Below are 6,000 nucleotides of genomic sequence, written 5' to 3' on the forward strand. Positions count from 1 at the left end.
AAATGAAAAAATAGAATATCGGCTTATACATAAGTCCGGCTTATACATCCATCGCGGGGGTTGCGTTCCAGAGCCACCCGCGAAATAAGAATATCCGCGAAGTAGAAACCATATGTTTATATGGTTATTTTTATATTGTCATGCTTGGGTCACAGATTTGCGCAGAAACACAGGAGGTTGTAGAGAGACAGGAACGTTATTCAAACACTGCAAACAAACATTTGTCTCTTTCAAAAGTTTAAACTGTGCTCCATGACAAGACAGATGACAGTTCAGTCTCACAATTAAAAGAATGCAAACATATCTTCCTCTTCAAAGGAAGAAACAAATCAATATGTCTGTTTGGCTTTTAAGTATGCGAAGCACCGCGGCACAAAGCTGTTGAAGGCGGCAGCTCACACCCCCTCCGTCAGGAGCAGACAAAGAGAGGGAGAGGGAGAGTTTGTTTTTCAGTCAAAAATCAATACGTGCCCTTCGAGCTTTTAAGTATGCGAAGCACTGTGCAGCATGTCTTTTCAGGAATCAGCTTTACAAAAGATAGCAACGTGAAGATAATCTTTCAGCATTTTTAGACGAGCGTCTGTATCGTCTAGGTGTGCAAACAGCCCCCCTGCTCAATCCCCATACGTCAGGATCACAGATAGTCAGCGCAAGATTGACAGAAAAGTAAGCAATCTAGCTTCTCAGCCATCTGCCAATAGCGTCCCTTGTATGAAATCAACTGCGCAAACCAACTGAGGAAGCATGTACCAGAAATTAAAAGACCCATTGTCCGCAGAAATCCGCGATATATATTTAAATATGCTTACATATAAAATCACAATTTAAATGACCGCTACGCGCTCGTGTTGACTCGGCGACGCCCAGAGCAGAAAGAACGCGCTCCGGCCGCTCCAACCGCGCCATGCGGGGAGTGAGAGAGACGGCAATATCTCACACTCTCTCCCCCCTTAAAGAAATTAAATGGGCGCGAGTGAGACCACTGACCTCCCTCCCTTCTATTAGTTATAGGTTATAGTATGTTCGGCTTATCCATGAGTCCGGCTTATCTATGATACGATTTTATTTTAAAAATTCGTATGATTTTTGGTCTCCGGCTAATACACGAGTCCGGCTTATAGACAAGAACTTAGGGTATATGCTCCACTTAGATCATATTATTTTTGTTGCTTCCTCACAGAATTCCAGCATGTTGGTAAAACATGACAACCCTCTTCTGAACCCATGCCGGCAATTCAGTAAAACCTCTGTTTTTGCCATGTGTTGCTCAATCTTTATTTCACAAATTACATTGGCACAAATAATCTTCTTGCTACCAACCGAGAATCACTCGAGCTGTAAAAGTGTTGTCAGCGCAAGTCCCAAGTATTACTCAGGCAAGTTATAGGCAGGTCTGGCATGTTATATCTGACCATCACATGGGCAAAGGTGTCATTGTGTCTTCTCCTGTCACCTGTAAGTGTAATCAGTAACCCCCTCCATAATAATGACATCTTGTAAGCAGTGATGAGGAACTTAATCTGTCCTTAGATGGTGAAACTAAAACAGACATACAGCCCAAAGTGATTCTGATGGATCCAAAAGTGACCCTCGGGTTTGGCTGCCTGTTGACCCTGCTTCAAATAAACAAGCACCACCTTGTTTTGATTTTGTGGGGCAGGCAGGAATAAAAGTAGATGTTGACTTACAATATCCACTCACTTACGTGATGTTATTACTGGATGATAACGTGATTGACAGAATTGTTGTCAAAACAAATAGTTATGCTGAACAGTGTCGGGCAAATAACCATACACCTAAGCAGTTTTCCTGTTCAAAAAGATCGGAACCAGTAATGCTAATGATATCTGGGCCTTTATAGGCTTATTGATATTGCAAGGACTTGTAGTGAAACCTGAGCAGCGATGGTATTGGTCCAAGAACAAAATTTTGACGACACCATTGTTTGGAGATATACCAGGCTATGGTAGCAAAATGTTGGAGCACTTACATTTCTGACTGTGATTTCAGTATCGGTAAAAGTCCCATGGCTTAAAAGGACGAACTGTCATGGATGCAGCACATAGCATTAAAAAGAGTAAGATTTGGCATAAAGTTTTTCAAGCTTTGTGAATCTAAAATGGGATACATCTAGAATTCAGTTCTATACACAAGGAAAGGGACAATGTTTGATCAGTACCGTGTTGCTATATCATTGGTGCTGATTTTGATAGATGCTCTGCTAGATCAAGGTTACTGTGTAACATGGACAACTTTTATACTTCGCCAGAACTATTTAACATTTTGCTGCAAAGAAAGACTGACACATATGGGACAGTGCTTCCCAACTGTCATAGCATGCCTGAAGACTTTGGCAGAGCTAAATTACAGCGAAGTTCTCTAGTAGCAAAAGGGTAAAGTGCCTGTGCAGGAATGGAATGACAATAAAGAGATTTGTCTTAGCACTGTACATAATGCAGCTATAGTGACTGTACAGGCAAAAAGCAGGTTACAAAGACTTGTGCAGTGTTCGACCACAATAGCATGATGGGCGGCGTAGATCATGCAGATCAAGAATTGACTTTCTATCCCGTTATGAGGAGGCAACAAAAGAAATATTACAAAAAGAGATTGTATAATCTGCTGGAACAGTGCATTTGGAATGCATTCATCCTATACAAGCAAAAAGCTGGTGAAACTACATCTCACGCAAACTTTACTTGCCAACTTGTAGAACAAAACATTGCCAAACATCAACCATTCACACTAAAGAGACAAGGTTGACCAAGCACATTGCTGATCAATTCAGAGCGTTTTATTGGTAGACATTTTATCGATTATATACCACCAACCGAAAAAAAAAAAAAAAACAGAATCCAACTCGTACCTGTGTAGTGTGCTGTTCAAAACTGATAAATTTGCGAAGAAAATCTGAAAAGAAACACACTATTATTGTCCTAAATGTCACGTTGGATTGTGTCTCTCACCGTGCTTTAAGATTTACCACACAAAAGGACTTATTTTGAGATTATATACTGTTTTGGTATCATTAGTAGTATTATTACTGTTATCTTTCATTTCATATTATTTTTCTTCATCATTACTATTACTTCTATCATTATTATACTTTTGAGATTTAAAAAATATGTAATTTTCCATGCCAAAAAAAGCAATGCTATTTTACAAGTTTTTTGTAATAAAATGAAACGCTAAGGAGGTTAATCTGAGCAATACTTCTACCTCTACAATTTCCAAATTACTGAGTACCTCCTTAGTTGGCCATTTTATTGCTGGGAGGGCATCTACTTCCTCACATGTGAAGACCTCTGAAAAAAATGCAACTTTAGACGATCTGCTATTTCATGGTTTGTATTTTTAATTCCCCTTTACTTCTCCTAATGCATTTCACTTCCTCCTTGACTGTTCTTTTACTACTAAAATACTAAAAAAATATTAAAAACATCTTCCCTGTAGAAGGGGTCTGAGCTGCTTCGAAAGCTTGCATATTAGCTTTTTATTTAGCCAATAAAAAGGTATCATTTTGCTTGACTTCTCACTGCATACATAATGGCTAACACTGTACAATACCCGACTACTAAAAAAATTGAATGAAGCTTTTTGGGCCATCTTTCGCCTTATCTACTATATTCCTGTCATTTAGTCTCCCTAATATCACTTTTAGTGCATATGAGAATGTGAGGGCAAGCATTATGATTCATTTTTTTTTACTTTGCAGCTTGTTTTCATCTCTTTATTTAACCCACTGTGGAGTTTTTTTAAAATTTCCTTTTAATTCCAAATTTAGGTATGTACATGTCCTACATTTACATGTAAAACATTTTTAAACCTGTTCTACTGCTCCTCAACTGTCCCCACACTTAAAATCTTACCCCAGTCCATCCTTTGTCCATCTGTTCAAAATTTTTCCTACTAAAGTTAAACTAACAGTTTTAGTCTTTGCACCCACACTCCTCCAGCACCACTTGGAACTCCAAGGTCATTTGACCCTAGTGGTTCAATCACCTCTACACCCTTACTTGTGTCCGATTATTACAAAATACTGAATCCAGTCAAGCTTCCCCCCACGTTGGTGCTTTAACATACTGTGTTAATCTTGATATGATTATGAAGGCTGTCGAATAATCATTATGTAGCACAAGTGCCACCAGTGCAAGTGATGTTAACATTTATGGTTTAAGGATAATTTCTCATCTGGAATACTGTAGGGAGTTGTCTCCATCACTAAGAAAAATTCAGCCACTTGACCGATTTTTTTTTCTTCCTATAAATGTATTGAACTATGAAAAACAGAATTAAGGAGATGAAACCTTCCTATTTAAGCAAACAGATATTTAACGACAGGAAGTATTTCTGTCTGTTATTACCGGCCTAATCCACTGCTGCTTTTGCACCAAGGGTTTGAACATGCAGCCATAACAATTAAACTCTGGTTTTATTTGACTATAAATGAAAACATGGATTGATGTTCTATGCGTTGAACTCAAATGCCGCGGTGCAATTATATGGAATATGAAAGACAACCGTGTGAAGCAGGGTTTTGAAATCACTGAGCTCTTCAATGCCATGTTTGAGGCGTTTCGTGTTCAGTGGAGTTGAAAACTATTCTAGAAACAAGGAAGAAAGGCCAAACCTGGAAAAGTATCCCTTTAATGCAAAGCACTGTCAAGAACTGGACAAATTACAGACACGTATTAACCTCCCAAGATAGACATTTACGTGTTTCGATAATATTGGAATTTTGTCCGGATCCCAATGGAAGAACACGAACACACCATACTGACAATGACCGGGTCACAAACTAGCTCAGGTTCGTGGAGAGTCACGCTTCTTTAAACAAATGTTACGCAACTTCCTTTAACAGTACAACCAACAGGAAATTTCATAAATTAGAACGGATAGTGCACACATACAATCGGCGGATAGTGCACACATACAATCGGCGGAGAGGTGCTTTCAGTTTTACCTGAAGGTCCCACAGTTTCCTTCCTGGCAGCCTCAATGCTGTTTCATGACAGCAATCACCGTCTGAAACCACCGATTATTTGGTTCTTTCACGGTTTCTGGACCGCTCTTGCTCCATTGCTGTCTTAAGCTTTCCGCGTTTGTCTTTGCGACCGCTTGCGTTTCAATAAATCTGCTCCTTGCCCTTTTATTTGTGTTTGTCTGGGAACGTACGAGGAAAATCAAGCACGATTGGAAACCAATGACCGCAAAACAGTAATCAGCTTTACAGAGAACTAAACTCCTGGAAACGACAACAGCATGACTGCTTCTCATGGGCTGTCAGTGAAATCTGTGCTAGTATTGTGACAGGGCCTTAGCTCAGTCTGTCGCTGGAGTTTAGGAAGCGCAGCACCGAATCACCAAAACGAGTTTTGAGCGCCATCTCGTGCTGAAATCTCATTGCCCGTTTATCATAGTTCTTAGAATTAACGAAGATAGTCGGTACTGTGTTAAATTTTACAACGCGTCAAATCAAAGTACTGTATTCAGTTTATGGTGTTTTTGAAATTACATACGACATGCATATACGTATGTTCTCATCATTGCAAATCTGCAATTTGACTAGTTCTGACTTCACTTTTTCAGATTGGAGGACCAGTAATCTATCCGGGCTCTGGAAACCTTCCTATGTGTTTAACGTTTACTTAATTGGAGTGGGTGGAGTTCAGGCAAATTAGGACGTATTCCGCCCTTTAGCGGCCGTGTTCAATGCGATAGGCAAAATCTGATGAAATTTAAAAACAGTTTGAAAAGCTAAGATGTGTACTGTAGATCTGAGTTGCATCCAGGCAAATAACATTACATTTTGAGCAACTACATTTTTAAAGCGCGTCGAACTACTGAGCAGTGGATCGATATAAGGAAATAAAGTGTTTATGTAGGTCCGTATATCAAAATACTTAAATACAATAGACAGTGGAAAACTTTAACCACTTTAAGACTAAGAAATTATATAGCTTTACTGCTAATGGGAACAAAATCTGTAGTCTATGTACA

General features: G+C 39.2%; 1 protein-coding gene across 2 annotated transcripts in view; it reads right to left on the reverse strand.

The window, feature by feature from the left end:
* The window catches only part of nadka (NAD kinase a), a 235,054-nt gene extending 229,482 nt beyond the window's left edge, over window positions 1-5,572 (reverse strand). The window contains exon 1 of one of the 2 annotated variants that reach the window (XM_051931383.1): window positions 4,964-5,572. The gene's annotated coding sequence lies outside the window, so the exon portion shown is untranslated. Of the gene's footprint in view, window positions 1-4,630; window positions 4,744-4,963 lie in introns of those variants that run through there. The other variant, XM_051931384.1, reaches the window with a different exon arrangement.
* Window positions 5,573-6,000: the final 428 nt, after the last annotated feature.

Source organism: Erpetoichthys calabaricus, chromosome 8, assembly GCF_900747795.2.
Source record: "Erpetoichthys calabaricus chromosome 8, fErpCal1.3, whole genome shotgun sequence".
Classification (NCBI taxonomy): Eukaryota; Metazoa; Chordata; class Cladistia; order Polypteriformes; family Polypteridae; genus Erpetoichthys; species Erpetoichthys calabaricus.